Here is a 20,052-nt window from a genome sequence, read left to right on the forward strand (position 1 = left end):
CAAACACACACACACACACACACACACACTCAGAAACACACATAAGTACATTTTCTTTTAAAACTCAAGTTCACTTAGATTGGTAGAAAAGTTCCTTTGTTAAATAGCAATTTAAAATTATTACTTATTAGCTTTTTTTCATCATCTCAACAAATTGATCTTGATTTTTTGCAACTGAAAAAAAAATGTTGACTTAAAAAAATTAAACCTTGGTATGAACCTCGGGTGGGGAATGCATATGTGCACAAACAGCCATTCTTAATTAAGGAAACACCATATCACAAACAATCAGAGCTGAGCTCTTTGAAACTTTCCCTCCTATGCCAGTGTAATATTTAACCACCATCAAATGTTCTGCATTCTGCATACTGTGCCGGTAATTAACCTTATAAACTTATTTTCTGAGCAACTCTCACAGTTGATAAATGTAGGTAAGGGTAAAACTCAGCAAGGTTATTGAATAACAATGAGTGCATCCAGAATGAAAAATAACACACCTTCTTCTGAAATAAGATATGAATAGACTTTACTCTAGTAATTAATGTTGCTGCATTTTGCATGAAGATGGGGTATTTTTCATTTAAAGCCCATGTGTTAATTTTCCTTCATAGATAAGCCAAAAGCCTTGACTCTGTCATCAGACCTTTGGCATCTCCTTCTGTTTCAGTCTTGGGACTCTGCCAATAGGCAGCTATTCTGTATTTGAATTTCCATGCTGGAGTATGGGAATAGAGAGTCACCAGAATTCACTTTGTTTTCAATCAGATCCAGATTAAAAGAAGTCACATTAAAACCAAATACTACTCCTATTAACCAAGCATATGCCAAACATTGTTCTGAAAGACAAGGAGTCCTACAAATCAGCATTAAGGAAAGCTAAACATAAAAGCTATTACAGGAGAATGATGGTTGGGACCAAGCAGTGCCAAGTGATGACATTTTGCAACAATCTCCCCAAGTCACAGTGATTTGAAATCCTCAAATAACTCTGAAAAATTAATTAAGAGACTTGTGTTCCAGTCCAGCTCTGCACCTGGTTTAGTGGTAAGACCTTAGAATTCTCATTATGTTTCTAAGAATCTTAATTTCTTTATTTGCACAAAGTAGAGATTGGTCCTGAATACTCCTTAGGCCGCATCCAAAAATAAAATTCATATGCCTTTGGAAAGATACAATTGTTTTTTATTTGGGAAATATAAATTACATATTTCCTAAAGTGAGAAGCAATTGTGTATGTGAGTAACAGTTTTTAACACAATTTCTGCTTTAACAATCTTTCCATAGCTTGCCACTGTCCAAATGATAAAGGTATTAGCATGGGTCACATGAACCTACAGAATCACGTGTCTATATTTCAGGCTCATCTCCCATCTCTTGCTATTAATCTTCATTTTAAATGACAGGATAACAAAGTATATGTAGTTTTCTGAATATGTGTTTCTATTTCTCTCTATTGCCAACACTCTTTTTCACCATCCCCGTTTATCCAATTAATTTCTGTTTGTAATAAAAAGCCCCATTCAAGCAACACTGCTTCTCTAAAGATTATGGTGTGCCAAACATAGTTAATCCCTTTTTCTTCTGTACTATCCTTTTGCCACATACCTCTCTTCTGACATTACATTTATGAGCTATCATATTTAATACAACAGGAAACCAAGTTTATGGTATGTTCTTCCTTGAATTACCTAGCACTATGCCTTATACATAGGAAAATAGTATGTACAGATAAAATTAAAATCCTTGATCTTAGTGATTTTGAATGACCATTTGTTATATGTGCTGATTTAGTACCATTTACTTTAATAAGCTAGTTTGAGAATATACTTAGGACTTCTATTGGTCAGTTTAGTGAAACATTTTAAAACAGTCAATTATGGTTTGATTTCACAGTATCGGCCATTAGAATAAAAATTGCGACACTTGTAGGGATATTTCTATACTATAATAGAAAGACATCAAATATTTCTTCTGTAGTTTTAAAGTATAAATAAATATAAAAAATTCTTAACACATGACCAGTATTTACAAAGACAATCAAATATATTAAGAAAACAGTTTAAAAACATGTAAGCTATGCTTTTAAATAGCAGCTCAATAGGTTTAGATCTCTTAATTTGTGGAAATCCAAAATATTGGCTTATGATCAATATGACCAGATACATTTCTCGGTTCTTTTGGGTTTATTTCATATTCGCTGAGAACAAATCTAATCTCTCAGGAAAACAAACATTATTTCTTCATGTTTTTAAAACTATGTCCTCTTAATAGATATATACATAGATAAATGTATGTCTAAATGGCACATATATGTTTTAAATATTAATATTCAATTGTTAAACATGGACATTCTATTTGTTGGTAAATGTGCTATAATATACTAAATGAAATGAGCCAGATCCCAAAAGAAAAATAATACATAATTTAATATGGCATCTTTACAAGTCGAATACATAGAAACAGAGTTGAATAGTGTCTATCAGGGTGGGGAGAAAGTGGAAATGAGAAGTAAGTCAAAGGTTACAAACTTTCAGTCATGAAGGATGAATACATTTAGAGATCTGATGTGCAACATGAGGAATATAGCTAATAATATTGTATTATGTTTAAATTTGCAGTAACTGTAGATTTTAGGTGCTCTCATCACAGAAAAAAAGGTAATGAAAGGTGAGGGAAATGTTAATTTGTTTGACTATAGTAATCATTTTATAATATATGTACATCAATACATCTTATAAACTTTAAATGTATATAATAAACTTAAAATGAGAAATCTTTAGTTTTGTAATAATTGTTATTGCAAGTCCTTTAAAATTTAACATAAAAAATTCAATGTCTAATATATAATGACCTAGAACATGCTGTAGAAAAAAGAAAATGCCAAGTTCAAAAACATTTATACACAATTTTTGAAAATATAGCAATTAAAAGTGTACGTTGGGCATGGTTGATGTTTAACATATGTTTTTGAAATAAAAAAGACTATCAGAAATGATTGCTATTGTGATGTGACTTTTTGATTTTGTTTACTTTTATCCACTTAATTTTTACTTTTACTCTCTTTTCCCATTTAAAAAATATGCCCAGGATCAAATCTTACTCTCTCACAGCCATAGATATAATTTCAGAGAAAGCGAAAGAAGTGATGATATTGAGAGAGTAACAAATATTTGTTTTTAATTTTATATTATAGATAAACTAAACATACCTGAATTCACTCTTTTGTGACCAAATGTTTTTCCATTGTTGTGCTTATAATACATAACTATACATATATATGCTACTTAATAAATGTTGGTCAGTTTCACAATGGATGGATGAATAGATGAAGGAAAGAGTGGATGGTTGCATGATTCAATGAATAGTGGGCATAAATATTTGTTTATATAACTGAGGCACAGGGGTCATCTAGGGAGTGGCTGACAAGGTGGTGACATCTATAGCATACAGAGTATGTTAGTTCATAGTATTTCTGGTTTTATTCTTACTTTTTCAACTTTTTTCACATTGTCTTATAATAGCCAAGCTTATAAAACTGGCAGAAAATTGCTAATTTAATAACTTACAAAAAGAAACATAACTGCTAGGTAGACAATATTCACAATTTTACATTGCAAGAAATTACCTGGAAAGTCAAAATATAAAGACAAGGTTGCTAATAAAATATAAATTAGTACAAGGAGTATTAAGGTAAATAAATGATTATGTCAAACTATGTAATGTCCAGTGAATACTTCAATATTAGTCTTGCCAAATTTATCTTCTGTTGAAAATGTATTTTCTGGAATAACCAATATCATTCTGAGCAATTCACTTAATTTTTAAATTAGTATCAAATTATCTCTTATTCACTTTAATATGTTGCTGAGACATTCATTAATTGCTACTTTATTTTTTATCTAAAGAATTGAATATCATCACAAGAAACAGTTAAAAAACATGTTATTTTTTTTTTCTTTTATATGGTTTGTCACCAGTATTTATAAGACAAGACCTAAGGAACAGGCTACATCTGGGTACATATGCATGGTCTTAATATAGGAAATGTTTAGCCTGTTCTGACTATTACAAAATCAGAACATTGAGAATATTCACAGAAAATGTAACTTTTTGAATGTTAGAAAACAACCAAACATTTACTGATACAAGATAGGATACTAATGTCAGAAGAAATGCTTAATTCAATTGATGAGGGGAATATCAACAAAAATAATTATTTGATATCACCTAAATTAAGATGCATCAATTTCAGTGGTAGTGCTTTGTGGAGAACAGTTTACAACCAGGGTAAGTTCTAGATAATTTTTGTTCTTTGGACTAATAATAAAAATAATAACAATTAGGTTGAAGTGAAAAATTATAAATGATATCATATCTTTAAAACTGTTACTTAAATTGTTCTGACAGTATGGCAGCTTTTATGTTCTGAAAAACTATTCAATATTAAACATCTAGGAATGCTGAGCAAATTTTGACAGCTGTATGTTTAAATGCATAGGAGAGATTTCAAGATGCTAAAGGAAAATCCAAAGAGGGCCAAAACCAAAAGAGAACTGACAGCAAAGTGAAAAGCAAGAACTGGAGCACATCTGTTCTATAGATATATGATGATTCCAGAAATCTAAAACTGTGAGTATTAATCATCACCTGGAGAAAGGAGGAAAGGTCATGGTGGACCAACAGGATTCCCACATACATTCTTCATCTTCGAACTACTACTACATCTCCAGTACACTCGTGAACGAAATATATATATATATATATATATATATATATATATATATACCAGTAAAACAAACAAATAAGACAGTGAAGGTCAATCAGGTTTTTTTTTCTGCTTTGGTTAAGACTTTGGGAAGAAAAAAATGCAATAATTGGCTTAAATAAAAAGAGTTAGGGTTTGCCATAATTTTCAGCAAACTGACACAAGAACAGAAAGCCAAAAACCACATGTTCTCAATCATAGATGGGTATTGAACAATGAGAAAACGTGGACTCAGGGAAAGGAGCATCACACACTGGGGGCAGTCAGGGGGGTAGGGGAGAGACAGCAGAGGGTAGGGAGCAGGGGGAGGGTGAGGAGGGATAACATGGGAAAAAATGCCAGATATAGTACACACCTAAAGTTAAATAAATAATTTTTTTTAAAAAGAGTTAGGTTTTGAATTAAGAATACTTACAAAGTTTAGAAAGCCATAGTTCCCCCCCCCACAAAAATATCACTCAAATTAGTGAAGTTTTATATAGATAAATGGAAAGGAAAGGATAAGAAAGGAAAGGAAAGCAAACCAGCCTTAAAAGCAACTAGAAAAAAAAAAGACACAAAAAATACAGAAAGCAATGAAAGTGATAATAGATTTCTTCTGGGAGAAAAGAGTAGAACAATATCTTTAAAGTATAAAAAGAGGAGACAAAAGAAAGCAAAACAGTGAAAAAAAAAATTAAAGAAACCTGTGGATCCAAAATTCTACACCTAATAAAATCATCCTTGAAAACCAAGATGAAATAGACTTTAAAAATATTTATAAAATCTTAAATAATTCATCACCATCAGGTGTCTAAAACAAGCAAATATTAGAAAGTCTTTTAGAGCAAAGGAAAATGACACCAGATGGAAATCTGGATCCTCAAAAGGACTAAAGAACACTGGAAATGATAAGTATGTGGGTAAATACAAAAAACTTTCTTTTTATTATTATTTTAGTGTCTTTGAAAGATAACTGACAGGCCGGGTGCGGTGGCTGACACCTGTAATCCCAGCACTTTGGGAGGCTGAGGCAGGCAGATCACGAGGTCGAGAGATCGAGACCATCCTGGTCAACATGGTGAAACCCTGTCTCTACTAAAAATACAAAAATCAGCTGGGCATGGTGGCACGTGCCTGTAGTCCCAGCTACTTGGGAGGCTGAGGCAGGAGAATTGCTTGAACCCAGGAGGTGGAGGTAGCAGCGAGCCGAGACCGCGCCACTGCATTTCAGCCTGGTGCCTGGCAACGGAGCAAAACTCTGTCTCAAAAAAAAAGAAAAGAAAAAAGAAAACTGACACTGTAAATAATATATTTTACAATATATTGTGATGTTTATAACACATGTGAAATAAATTGTATGGCAATAATACAAAGGCTGAGAGAGGAAAAATATAAGTATTTAGTTCTTAGGTTCTTATACTATATGTGAAATAGTATAATACCAACTGAAAATAGATTGTGTTGAATTAAACATGTATTCTACAAAAACTAAAGCAACCACTAAAGTACAAAAATATTACTAAGAGAAATTAAGGAATACCAAAATTATTGGTGAGTTATGCCAGGTCCCTGGATCAAAAACTGTAATACTATTAAGATGTCAATAGACAAAATATACTGAAAAAAGAGGAAACTAAATAACTTATACTATCTGATTTCAAGATCTGCTATTATGAAACTGTGGTAATAAATATAGTGCTGCATAAGAGATACAAAAATCGTTCAATAGAATAAAATTATACGACAAGAAATAGACTCATGCATAAATAGTGAATTAATTATTTAGCATTCAAGAAAAATACTAAATCAATTCAGTAAAGAAAGGATAAACTTTTCAACAAACAATGAAACAATTAGATATCCAAATACAGCAATAAAAACCAAGTGTTTCATAACTTGTACAATACAAAAATTAACCCAAAATAAACCAAAGATCTAAATTTTAAAACTCAAGTAAAACTTCTGGAAGGTATGAGAAAATTTATGTGCAAGCATCTACTTTTTTCAGTATATGACTCCATTTATATAAAGTTGAACAACAACATAAACTAATTAATGTTTCTAGATACTATAATAGAGATTACTTCAAAGTAAGCAAGAATGAGGTTAGTAGTGGTGGCATGTACTGAAAAGGAGTGCAAATATATGTACTGGGTGATGAGATGTTCAGTATCTTTTTTTAAAAGTGACTTTATTGTGTAGAATAGTTTCAGGTTCATAGCAAAACTGAGAGGAGGGTACAGAGATTTCTCATATACTTCCTGACCCTACACATGCATAGCCTCTCCCATTATGACCATTCCCCACCAAAGTGATACTTTAGTTGCAATTGATAAACCTATATTGACACATCATCATCACCCAAAGTCCATAGTTTATATGAAGGCTCACTCCTGCTGTTACATGTTCTATGAGTTTGGACAAATGTAAAACTATGCAAATCCACAATTACAGTATTATTGTGGTAGTTTCACCACCTTATTAATCTTCTGTACTCTTCCTATCCATCCCTCTCTCTGCTGTATGCCTTGGCAACACTGATCCTTTTACTATCTCTATACTGTTACCTTTCTAACAATGTCTTACAGTTGGAATCATATAACATGTAGCATTTTTAGGTTGCCTTATTTCACTTAGTAGCAGGCATTTAAGTAATCATAATGTCTTTTCATGGTTTGATAACCCACTACTTTTATTGCTGAATAATGTTCCATTTTCTGGATGTATCATATTTATCCATTGAACTATATAGGGACATTGTGGTTCCTTCCAACTTTTGGTAATTATGATTAATGATGATGTAAAGATCTGTGCACATAAGATTTTTACTCTTTTGGGTAAATTTCAACTCCTAGGAAGCATGATTGCTGAAGCATATTATAAAAGCATGCTTAGTTATATTTAAAAAAATCAAATTGCATTTCAAAGGGACTCTACCATTTTCCATTCCTACCAGTAATTAATTATGGTTCCTGTCACTTCACATCCTCAACATGTGGTGTTGTCAGTGTTTTTAATTTGGCCACTCTATGTATGTAGCAGTATCTTATTTTAATTTGCATTTTCCTTATGATATTTGATGTGAAACGTGTTTTCATATTCTTATTTTCCATCTATCTTCTTTGGTGAGGTGTCAGTTAAGTCTTTGGCCTATTTTTTAGTTGGTTTGTTAAATGTCTTAGTGTTGAGGTTTCAGTGCTCTTTGTATATTTTAGATAATAGTCTTTACCAATTATGTCTTTTTCAAATATTTTCCCTCTGTATGGGGCTTGTCCATTCATTCTCTTGTGAGTGTTTCATGCATGGGAAATAAAATTAACTTTAATAAAGTCAAGCTTATCAATTATTTCTTTTTGTAAAATTTTTTTCTTCCCCTTTTAGGATTCAGGGGAACATGTGCAGATTTGTTACAAAAGCAAATTGTGTGTTGCTGGAGCTTGATGTACAAAACGTCTCATTACCCAGCTAGTGAGCATAGTAACTTATAGGGAGCCTTCTGACTCACACCCTCCTCCCATTCTTGCTCCTCAAGTTGTCCCCAGTGTCTTTTGTTTCCATCTTTGTGTCCATGTGTACTCAATATTTAGCTCTTACTTGTCAGTGAGAACGTGGTATTTGGTTTTCCACACCAGCATCAATTTTCTTAGGATAAAGGCCTCCAGCTGCATTCATGTTTCTACAAAAAACATAATTTTGTTCTTTTTTTATGGTTTGTGTGTGTGTGTGTGTGTGTGTGTGTGCATGTATGCATGTATGTGGGGATTCACTAAGGGTGGTGGCAAAAATATTAAGAGAAAAATATTAGAGAAAGTTATAGAATATAGTCTCAAATCCTTTTGGAATGCCTAAGGGGTTTTCCTGTAGTTCTTGGCTGAAGGTAGCTAGAGTCTTTTTGCAGGAGCTAGAGAGATTAGGGTGCAAATACAAAGGAATGTGAGTTGTTTACCTAGCTACCTTGTTTACTCATGTGGTCTTAAAACTAACTTTTGAGCTGGATGGCCCTCTTTGGGGTAGGTTGACCAACTAATGGTGTTTTCTTTGGGTATCAGAACCCTGTTTTTTAATCTTTGAATTCTAGCGGTGTTGACTCAAGCCTTTGTCAATTAAACTTACTAAACAAACGCAAGTGCCACTGGCCCTGGAGGGCTGGCAGCTGCTATCTCCTTATAGCACTCTCCAGAGTGACTGTAAGCCACCCATATACACTCAGTTGAACTGGAAAAGCATAATATCTGTGTGTCAGTATACTTTATTCATCCGTCATTAAGACAGGGTCTGCAGGACAGACCCCTGCAGGTAGTGATGCTGACATATACATATGTCACATTTTGTTTATTCAGTCCATCATTGATGGACATTTTAGTTGAATCTGTTTTTGCTATTGTGAACAATGCAGTGAACATATGCGCACATGTGTCTTTTTGGTAGAACAATTTATTTTTCTTTGAATATATACACAGCCGTAACATTGCTGGGTCAAATGGTAGTATCATTAAAATGGTCATACTACCGAAAGCAATTTTACAGATTTAATGCTATTCCTATCAAATTATCAGCATTATTTTTCACGGAATTGAGAAAAGCTATCCTGAAATTCATATAGAACTTAAAAAGAACCAGAATAACCAAAGCTATCCTAAGCAAAAAGAAGAAAGCCAGAGGCATCATACTACCTGACTTTAAACTATACTACAGGACTACAGTAACCAAACAGCATAAAACTGATACAGAAACAGACATAGAGTTCAATGAAACAGGATAGAGAGCCCAGAAATAAAGCTGTACATCTACAATCACCTGTTCTTTGACAAAGTCAACAATAACAATAAGGAAAGGACTCCCTATTCAAAATATGGTACAGGGACAACTGGCTAGTCATATACTGAGGAATGAAACTGGACCCCTTCCTTTCACCAAATACAAAAATTAACTCAAGATGTATTAAAGACCTAAATGAAAGACAAAGAAGAGATGCTGGCAAGGTTACAGAGGAAAAGGAACACATATAGTGATGGTGGCAATCTAGGCTAGTTTAGCCACTGTGCAAAGAACGTGAACTCATCCTTTTGTATGGCTGCATAGTATTCCATGCTGTATATGCACCACATTTTCTTTATCCAGTCTATCACTGATGGGCATTTGGGTTGGTTCCAAGTCTCTGGTATTGTGAACAGTGCCACAATAAACATACATGTGCATGTGCCTTTATAGTAGAATAATTTATAATCCTTTGGTTATATGCCCAGCAATGGGATTGCTGGGTAAAATGGTATTTCTGGTTCTGGATCACACTAGAATTGTCACACCATCTTCCACATGGTTGAACTAATTTACACTCCCATCAACAGTGTAAAAATATTCCTATTTCTCTGCATCCTCACCAGCATCTATTGTTTCCTGACTTTTTAATGATCACCATTCTAACTGGAGTGAAATGGTATCTCATTGTGGTTTTCATTTGCAATTCTCTAATGACTAGTGATGATGAGCTTTTTTTCATGTTTGTTGGCTGCATAAATGTCTTCTTTTGAGAAATGTCTCTTCGAATTCTTCACTCACTGTTTGATGGGGTTGTTTTTTTCTTGTAAATTTGTTTAAGTTCTTTGTAGATTCTGGATATTAGTCCTTTGTTAGATGGATAGATTGCCAAAAATTTTTCTTCCATTTTGTAGCTTACCTGTCCATCTTTAACTTGAGTAGGGTACGTTCTTAAATTTGTTATTCTTCTTCAATATTGTTTTGGCTATTCTGGATCTTGTGCCTCTCTATATAAACTCTAGAATCAACTTGCTAATAGCTTAATAAAATGAACTGCTGTTTGGCATTCGATTGAGGCTGCATTGAATCTGAAGATCAAACTTGTTAGAAATGGCATCTTGGCCATACTGGAATCGTTGCCTTGTTCTCAAAATTAGTAGAAGAGCTGCTATATTTCTCACAATTTAGAATGATGGTAGCTATAGTTTTTAAAATAAATATATTACATCAAGTGGGTTTTAAGTTTCCCTGTATTCCATTTTGCAGAGAGTTTTATCATAAATGGGTATTGAATTTTGTGAAATGATTTTCCTGCATCTATTGATATCATCATGTGACTTTTCTTCTTCAGCCTGATTATGTGATGAATTATATTAACTGATTTTTAAATGTTGTATTACCTGTGCATTCCTGAGAAAATTCCCTCATGGTTTTGGTGTACAATCATTTTCATACAATGTTGGATTTTATTTTCTAGTATTTTGTTGAGGATTTTTGCAACTATGCTTGTGAGAGCAATTAAGCTATTTTTAATTAATATATTTGTCTGGTTTTAATGTTCGCATGATGCTGCATTATAGAATTAGTCAAGAGGTATCCTCTTTGCTTCTGTCTTCTTAAAGAGATCTTTTTTTGGTTGATAAAATTTTTTTCTTGAATGTATGGTAGAATTTGCTAGTGAAATTATCTGGGTCTGGCACTTTCTGTTTTGGAAGTTTTAGTCAGTTCAGGCTGGTATAACAAAATTATATAACCTGGTTAGCTTATAAATAAACTTATTTTCCATAGGTCTGGAGAATGGAATCGAAGATCAAGTTGCCAAATGTTTTGGTGTCTAATGAAAGACTTTTTTATAGACAGCTTCTCACTGTGTTCTAATTTTCTAAGGGAAAAGACAGCTTTCTGACGTTTCTTTTATAAGGTCACTGATTCCATTAATGAAAGCACTACTGTCATAATCTAATAATCATTCAAAAGCCCCACCTCTAAATACCATCACATTGATTATTAGATTTTCAACATATAAAATTTAGGGGGACACAAACATTCAGATCACAACATTCTGCCCCACCTCCACAAAATTTATGTCCTTCTTGCTTGTAAAATACATCCATTTTATTCCAATGGCCTCAGAAGTCTTAACATGCTCCAACATCAACTCAAGTCTGAAGTCCAAAGTTACATGAAAATGTTTAAACTTGACCCTGGTGACACTCTCTAGTTGTAAACTTATAAAGAGGTTATTCTTCCAAAGGACAGTGTTGGTACAGGCTTAGGATGTACATTCTGATTCCAAAAGAAGCAATAGGAAAGATTACAGAGGTAACAAGTCCCAAGCAAGTCTGAAACCAGACAGGGCAAACAAAATTAAAACCTCAGGCTCAAACTATTATCCCCTTTTACTCAATGTCCTGCTTTCAGGAAATACAGGACAGGGGTTGGGCACCAGGCTCCAGGAGGTTTTGTCCTTCAAAATCTAGATGAAGTTAGGCACAACTCAACTGTTCATGCAGTCTGTGCTCTGGGGAAGAGAAGACATGTAGTGGACACTACCTATGTTGAGTACTTGTGCCCTCTGGAGAGGTAGCCAACTCAGTTCACACTGCACCTGAACCCACTGGAGCCACATGTAGAGCAGCCAAGGAGCACTGTGCTGAAATTCATGGAGCAGAGCCTTGAAATTGCTTTGACCTCTGGTTCCTTGCACTCTGGTTCCTTACCACTGGTTCCCGAGCCTATGATTGGAGGCGGTAACTCCAGTAATTTACAAAATGTTCTCAGGGGTATTCCTCTACTGTCTAGAGGAGTAGCCCCTGGCTTCTCTTGAGATAGCAAATCCATACTAATTTTATGAGAATCACTTGTCTCTATCTTTATTCTCTCCTAAACGTATTTTATCATTCATTGCAACATGAGCAGGCTGAGAATTTTCCAAACTTTTAAGAAGTCCTGCTTCCTTTTTGATTAAAACTTTGATCTTTAATCATTTCTCTTTTCTTACATTTTATTATCAAAATTGAAAATGACTCAGGACACACTTTAAGCACTTTGCTTAGAAATTTCTTTATCCAAATATCTAATTCATTGCACATAACTTTTGCCTTTCACAAAACACAATTCAAAAATCCAAGGTATTTCCCAGTTTATAATAAGAATTGCCTTTCTCCCATTCCAATAACATGTTTGTTATTTCTCTCTGTAGGGATTTGTCTCCAATATTTACTGCAAGAACCTAGGTAAACTCCTGGAGGGGAAATTCATAAAAGTATGGGGACTCCCCTATGACTAGGTCCCTCTGGAGTTTTTAACTCATACTTTTCCACACCTAGCCTCCAGCAATGTCAAATACAGTTTAGGTTTTATTACCTTGACACTTGTTCTCATGGAAGTTTTTGCTCTGGTATGTTGTGATTCCCTATATACCCCTGTCAGTCTGTTCAATTTTAGGCGCAGAGGTTTGCTCTGTGATCTGACTTCTCTTATGGATCTAAGATTTTTTTCAGTTTGTTCAGCATTTTGCTTACTATTAGGAGGGAATGGTGACTTTCAAGCTCTTTATTTAAGGACCCAAGATTTTTTAGATGTAACATCAAAACTGTGACCCACAAAAGAAAAAAAATGTAGCTTAGACTTCATCAAAATTAATACATTTTAATCTTCAAAAGTTCCTGCTAAAATAAATGGAAAGACATTGGATAGAAAAAATTAAGCATTTATAAATAATGTATTTGATGAAGTACTTATATGAAGAGTATATAAAGATGTCTTCAAACCCAATAGGGAAGCAAACAACCTACAAAAAGTCTGCAATATACTGGTGCACTTTACAAAAGAAGATACACAGATATAAGCATGTGAAAAGATGTTTGGTTAAATTAGTCATTATGAAAATATCAATATATATTTTTTAGAATATGTATCTTATATCTTGTGTCATTTTACACTCTGATTAGAGTGCTTGCCAATCAGAGTGTAAAATGACACAAGCTTTCAGAAAACTATTGTATTTTCTTTTTCTTGAATTTTTAATTTTAGGTTTGGGGGTACAGGTGCAGGTTTGTTACATAGATAAACACATGTCATGAAGTTTTGTTGTACATATTCTTATATTGCCCATGTATTGAGCTCAGTACCCAATATATCTTTTGCTCCTCTCCCTCTTTCTACCATACCCCCTTAAGTAGATCCCAGTGTCTGTTGTTTCCTTCTTTGTGTTTGTAAGTTCTTATCATTTAGCTTCCACATATATGTGACAACATGTGATACTTGTTTTTCTGTTCCTCCATTACTTTGCTAAAGATGATAGCCTCCAGCACCATCCATGTTCCCACAAAAGACACAATCTTGTTCTTTCTTTATGGCTGTATAGTATTACATGGTTCATATATACCACATTTTATTTATCCAGTCTAGCATTGATGGGCATTTAGGTTGATTCCATGGTCTTCCACTGACGGGCATTTAGGTGGATTCCATATTGTGAACAGTGCTACAGTGAACATTCACATACCTGTTTCTTTATGGTAGAATGCTTTATATTCCTCTGGGTATATACCCAGTAATGGGATTGCTGTGGTGAATGGTTTAGCACTTTGAGGAATCACCATACTATCTTCCATAATGGTTGAAATAATTTACACTCCCAGCAACAGTGTATAAGGCTTCCCTTTTCTCTGCAACCTTGCCAGCATCTGTAATTTTTTGACTTTTTAAATAATTAGCCACTCTGACTGATGTGAAATGGGTATCTCATTGTGAGTTTGATTAACATTTCTCTAATGATCAGTAATATTGATTTTTTTTCTTATGATTGTTGGTCACATGTATTTCTTCTTTTGAGAAGTGTCTGTTCATGTCATTTGCCCAATTTTTTATGAGTTGTTTTTCTCTTGTAAATTTAAGTTCTTTATAGTTTAATTAGATCCCATTTGTCAATTTTTGCTTTTGTTGCAATTGTTTTTGGTGCCTTTGTCACAAAATTTTTACCCATTCCTATGTCCAGGATGGTATTGACTAGGATGTCTTCCAGAGTTTTTATAGTTTTGGGTTTTAAATTTAAGTCTTTAATCTACCTTGCATTAACTTTTATGTATGTCATAAGAAAGAGGTCCAGCTTCAATCTTCTGCATATTGCTATCCAAATTTCCAGCTCCATTTATTAAATAGGGAGCCTTTTTCCCATTGTTTATTTTTGTCAGCTTTGTCAAATATCAGATAGCTGTAGATGTGCAGTTTTATTCCTGGGCTCTCTACTCTGTTCCACTGGTCTATGTGTCTGTTTTTGTACCGGTATCACGCTGTTTCAGTCACTGTAGCCTTGTAGTATACTTTAAAGTTAGGTAGTGTGATGCCGCCGGCTTTGTTCTTTTTGCTTAGAATTGCCTTAGCTATTCAGGCTTGCTTTTGAATCCATATAAATTTAAAAATTTTTTTCTAGTTCTGTGAATAATGCTGTTGATAGTTTCATAGGAATAGCATTGAATCTACAATTGCTTTGGGAATTATGGCCATTTTAATGACATTGATTCTTCCTATCCTTGAGCATGAAATGTTTTTCCACTTGTTTGTGTTTTCCATTATTTCTTTGAGCTGTGTTTTGTAGTTTTCATTGTAGAGCGCTTTCACCTCCCTAGTTAGCTGTATTACTAGGGTGTGTGTGTGTGTGTGTGTGTGTGTGTGTGTGTGTGTGTGCATGTGTGTGTATGTATGGTGTGTGTATTACGAATGGGGTTGCCTTTCTGATTTAGCTCTCAGTTTGGTTGTTTTTGATATATAGAAATGCTAGTAATTTTGGTACATTTACTTTATATCCTATAACTTTACTAAAGTTGTTTATTAGCTAAGAGCTTTTTGGCTGAGACTACGAAGTTTTCTAGGTACAGAATCATGTCATCTGCAAACAGATACAGTTTGACCTCCTCCCATCCTATTTGGATGTCCTTTATTTCTTTCTCTTTCCTGACTGCTATGTCTAGGACTTCCAATACCATGTTGAATAGAAGTCATTAGAGAGGGCATCCTTGTCCTGTGCTTATTTTCAAGGGGGATGCTTCCAGCTTTTACCCATTTAGTATAATGTTGGCTGTGGGTTTGTCATAAGTGGCTCTTATTATTTTGAGGTATGTTCCTTTAATACCTAGGTTGAGAGTTTTTAACATAAATGGATATTTAATTTTATCAAAAGCTTTTTCTGCATCTGAGACAATCATGAGTTTTTTGTCTTTAGTTCTGTTTTTGTGATAAGTCACATTTATTGATTTTCATAAGTTGAACCAGCCTTGCATTACAGGGCATAAAGCTTACTTTATAATGGTGGATTTAGTTTTTATGTACTGTTAAATTTGGTTTGCAAGTATTTGTTGAGGACTTTTGAATTGATGTTTCTCAAGGATATTGGCCTGAAGTTTGTTGTTGTTGTTGTATCTCTGCTGAGTTTTGGTATGAAGATGATGCTGTCCTCATAGAATGAATTGAGGAGAAGTCCTTCCTCCTCAATTTTTTGAAATAGTTTTGTTGAAATGGTATGAGCTCTTCTTTGCACATCTATTAGAATTTGGCTGTGAATCCATCAGGTCCTGGACTTTTTTTTTTTGGTAGGCTATTTTTTACTGATTCAGTTTCAGAGCTCATTATTGGTCTGATCAGTAAATTAATTTCTTTTTTACCTAGTCTTGGGAGGGTGTATGTGTCCAGGAACTTATCTATCTCTTCCAGAGTTTCTAGTTTGTGGGTGTAGAAGTGTTTATAGTAGTTTCTGATCTTTGTTTTTATTTCTGTGGGGTCAGTAGTAACATTCCCCTTGTCATTTATAATTGTGTTCATTTAGATATTTTCTCTTTTCTTCTTAATTAGCCTAGCTAGTGGTCTATTTTATTTTTTTCAAAAAACCTACACTAGATTTGTTGATCTTTTGATTTTTTGTGTGTGTCTTAATTTCCTATAGTTCAGCTCTGACTTTTGTTATTTCTCATCTTCTGTCAGCTTTGGGGTTGATTTGCTCTTGCTTCTCTGTCAGTTGTGAAGTTTCATTGTTAATTTGAGATCTTTCTAACTTTTTGATATGGGCATTTAGTGCTGTAAATTTTCCTCTTAACTCTGCCTTTGCTATGTTCCAGAGATTGTAGTAGGTTATATCTTTGTCCTCATTAGTTTCAAATAATTTCTTGATTTCTGCCTTAATTACATTATTTACCTAAAATTAATTTAAAAACATGTTGTTTAATTTCCATGTAAATGATGATTTTGAGCCATTTTCATTGTGTTGACTTCTATTTTTATTATGCTTTAGTCCAAGAGTGTATTTGGTATGATTTCAGTTCTTTCACATTTGTTGAAGATTGTTGTATTCCCAATTATGTAGTTGATTTTACAGTATGTGCCATGTGGCAATAAGAAGAATGTACATTCTGTTGTTTTGAGGTGGAGACTTTTGTAAAGGTCTATCAAACCCATTTGGTCCAATGCTGAGTTTAGGTTCTGAATGTCTTAATTTTCTGCCTCAATGATCTGTTTAATACTGTCAGTGGAGTGTTGAAGTCTCCAATTAATTTTCTGTGGGAGTTGATGTCTCTTTGTAAGCCTCTAAGAACTTGCTTTATGAATCCAGATAGGCCTGTGTTGGGTACATATATATTTAGGATAATCAGGTCTTGTTGAATTAAAATCTTTACGATTAAGCAATACTCTTCGTTGTCTTTTTTGATCTGTGTTGGTTTGAAATCCATTTTGTGTGAAATTAGGATTGAAACCATTGGTTCTTGCTTTTTTATCCTGCTTTCCACTCTGTGCTTTTTAAGTGGGGCATCGAGTTCATTTACATTCAAGGTTAGTATAGATATGTGTGGATTTGATTCTGTCATTGTGCTGTTAGCTGGTTATTATGTGTGGTTGCTTTACAATGACACTGGTCTGTGTGTCTAAGTGTGTTTTTGTATATCTGGTAGCAGTCTTTCCTTTCTATATTTAGTGCTCAAGTCCTCTTGTAAGGAAAGTCTTGTGATAATGAAGTCTATCAACTTTTGCTTATATGAAAAGAATCTTATTTCTCCTTCACTGAAAAAGCTCAGTTCAGCTGAATATCAAATTCTTTCTTGAAGGTTTTTTTTAATGAATGTTCAATATAGGTCCCAAATCGCTTCTGGCTTGTAGAATTTCAGCTGAGAGTTCTGCTGCTACACTGATAGGGATCTTTGAGTTAAAGGGACCTGCCCTTTAACTCTAGCTGCCTTTACCATACTTTCTCTCATCTTGACCTTGTAAAACCTGATGATTATATGTCTTGGGGATAATTTTCTTACACAGAATCTTGCAGGAGCTCTATTTCCCATATCTGACTGTTGGCCTCTCTAGAAGTATTGGAGATGTTTTCATGGATGACATGCTGAAATATAATTTCCACGTTGTTTGCTTTCTCCCCCTTCCTTTCAAGGATACCGGTAATTCATAGATTTGGCCTCTTTACATAATCCTGAACTTCTCAGAGGTTTTGTTTATTCCTTTCATTCCTTTCTCTTTACTTTTGTCTGTTTGTCTTATTTCAGAGAACCAGTCTTCAAGTTTCAAATTCTTTCCTCATCTTGGTTTACTCTGCTGTTAATGTCTGTCATTGCATTGTGAAATTCTTGTACTGCATTATTTATCCCTGTCAGACCCCATTTGGTTCTTTTTTATACTGGCTATTTCATCCTTCAGCTCCTGTATTACTTTATTGTTATTCTTATTTTCCTTGGACTGGATTTTTCCGTCTTCCTGGATCTTGATGGTTTTTGTTTATAATCCGCAAGACAATGTGGGAAATGTCTCCTGGGCATGTCAGAGGACTTCATGGCAGCCCCTCCTATCACAGGCCAAGAGGCCTAGAATAAAAAAGTGGTTTCATGGGCCAGGCCCATAGTCCTCATGCTATGTGCAAGCTAGGGACTTGGTGCCCTGTGTACCAGCTGCTCCAGCTGTGACTGAAAGGGGCGAATGTAGAGCTTGGCCCATGGCTTCAGAGGGTGTAAGCCTCAAGCCTTGGCAGCTTCCACAAGGTGTTGAGCCTGCAGGTGCACAAAAGTCAAGAATTGGGGTTTGGGAACCTCTACCTAGGATTCAGAGGATGTATGGAAACACCTGGATACATAGGCAGATGCTTGCTGCAGGGGCAGGGCCTTCGTGGAGAACCTCTACTAGTGCAGTACAAAGGGAAATGTGGGGTAGGATCCCCCACACAGAGTCCCTCCTGGGGCACCACCTAGTGCAGTGATAAGAAGAGGTCCACTGTTCTCCAGACCACAGAATGGTAGATTCACTGATAGCTTCCACCATGCATCTGGAAAAGCCACAGACACTCAATGCCTACCTGTGAAAACAGCTGGGAGTGTGGCTATACCCTGAAAAGCCACAGAGGCGGAGCTGCCCAAGACTGTGGGAACCTACCTCTTGCATCAGCATGACCTGGATGTGAGACATGGGGTCAAAGGAGATTATTTTGAAATTCTATGATTTGAATGCCCTGCTGAATTTTGGACTTCCATGGGGCCCTTTGTTTGGCCAGTTTCTTTGATTTGGTACAGCTGTATTTACCCAATGCCTGTACTCCCATTGTATCTAGGAAGTAACTAACTTGCTTCTGATTTTACTGGTTCATGGGTGGAAGGGACTTGCCTTGTCTCAGATGAAACTTTGTGGACTTTTGAGTTAATGCTGAAATAAGTTAAGATTTTGCGAGACTTTTAGGAAGGCATGGTTGGTTTTGAAACGTGAGGACATGAGATCTGGGAGGGGACACAGGTAGAATGATATGGTTTGGCTTTGTCTCCCCACCCAAATCTCATCTTGAATTTTAACTCCCACAATTCTTACATGTCATGGGAGGAACCCAGTGGGAGGTGGTTGAATTATGGGGGCAGGTCTTTCCTAAGTTGTTCTTGTGATAGTGAAAGAGTCTCATGAGATCTGATAGTTTTTAAAAATAGGAGTTTCCTTGCACAAGCTCTCTTTTCTTATCTGCTGCCATGTGAGACTGACTTTCACTTTCTGCTGTGATTGTGAGGCCTTCCCAGCCACATGGAACTGTAAGTCCATTAAATCTCTTTCTTTTGTAAATTGTGTCTTGGGTATGTCTTTATTATCAGTGTGAAAATGAACTGATACATACACTTAGGATTATTGGTCAGCTGATAGACTCTTGCTTGGATGTGTGGCCCCCCTGTTTCCTCACAGTTGCCATTTTGTTCCCTCTCAGCGCTCTGAAAGTGTGGGTTCCTCTCCCCCTTGAGTGTTGCTGTAGATCACAACTTGGCATTTCTGTGTTGCCCACTGTAGCTCTGGGGTAATCTCAGTGTTTATATTCTTTCCCCAGCTTAGAGGCAGCAGGGGAAGAAATCTTAGTAGTGGTTGTGGGCAAGGGTTATTTACTTGACTCCTTGGGGCTCCAACCAGAGAGATGCAGGTCAGCAATTGTTCAGTGTAGTCAGCCCAATATGTGCATAATTTCATTATGTAAAATTCCAGGAAATGCAAGATAATTTACAGTGTTAAAAAGCAGACTATTGGCTGCCCAAGTA

The 20,052-nt window shown here is 35.0% G+C and overlaps 1 long non-coding RNA gene and 1 other non-coding gene across 2 annotated transcripts; one reads left to right on the plus strand and one right to left on the minus strand.

The window, feature by feature from the left end:
* The first annotated feature begins 3,284 nt into the window (after window positions 1–3,284).
* LOC108300417 lies at window positions 3,285–9,703 on the plus strand. The gene is made up of 3 exons (XR_001823404.1): window positions 3,285–3,297; window positions 7,909–7,911; window positions 9,609–9,703. It is a non-coding gene; the product is annotated as an uncharacterized LOC108300417 (long non-coding RNA).
* On the minus strand, window positions 3,966–4,097 carry LOC119470319. The gene has a single exon (XR_005199204.1). It is a non-coding gene; the product is annotated as a small nucleolar RNA SNORA72 (small nucleolar RNA).
* Window positions 9,704–20,052: the final 10,349 nt, after the last annotated feature.

Source organism: Cebus imitator, unplaced genomic scaffold, assembly GCF_001604975.1.
Source record: "Cebus imitator isolate Cc_AM_T3 unplaced genomic scaffold, Cebus_imitator-1.0 Scaffold27, whole genome shotgun sequence".
Taxonomy (NCBI): Eukaryota; Metazoa; Chordata; class Mammalia; order Primates; family Cebidae; genus Cebus; species Cebus imitator.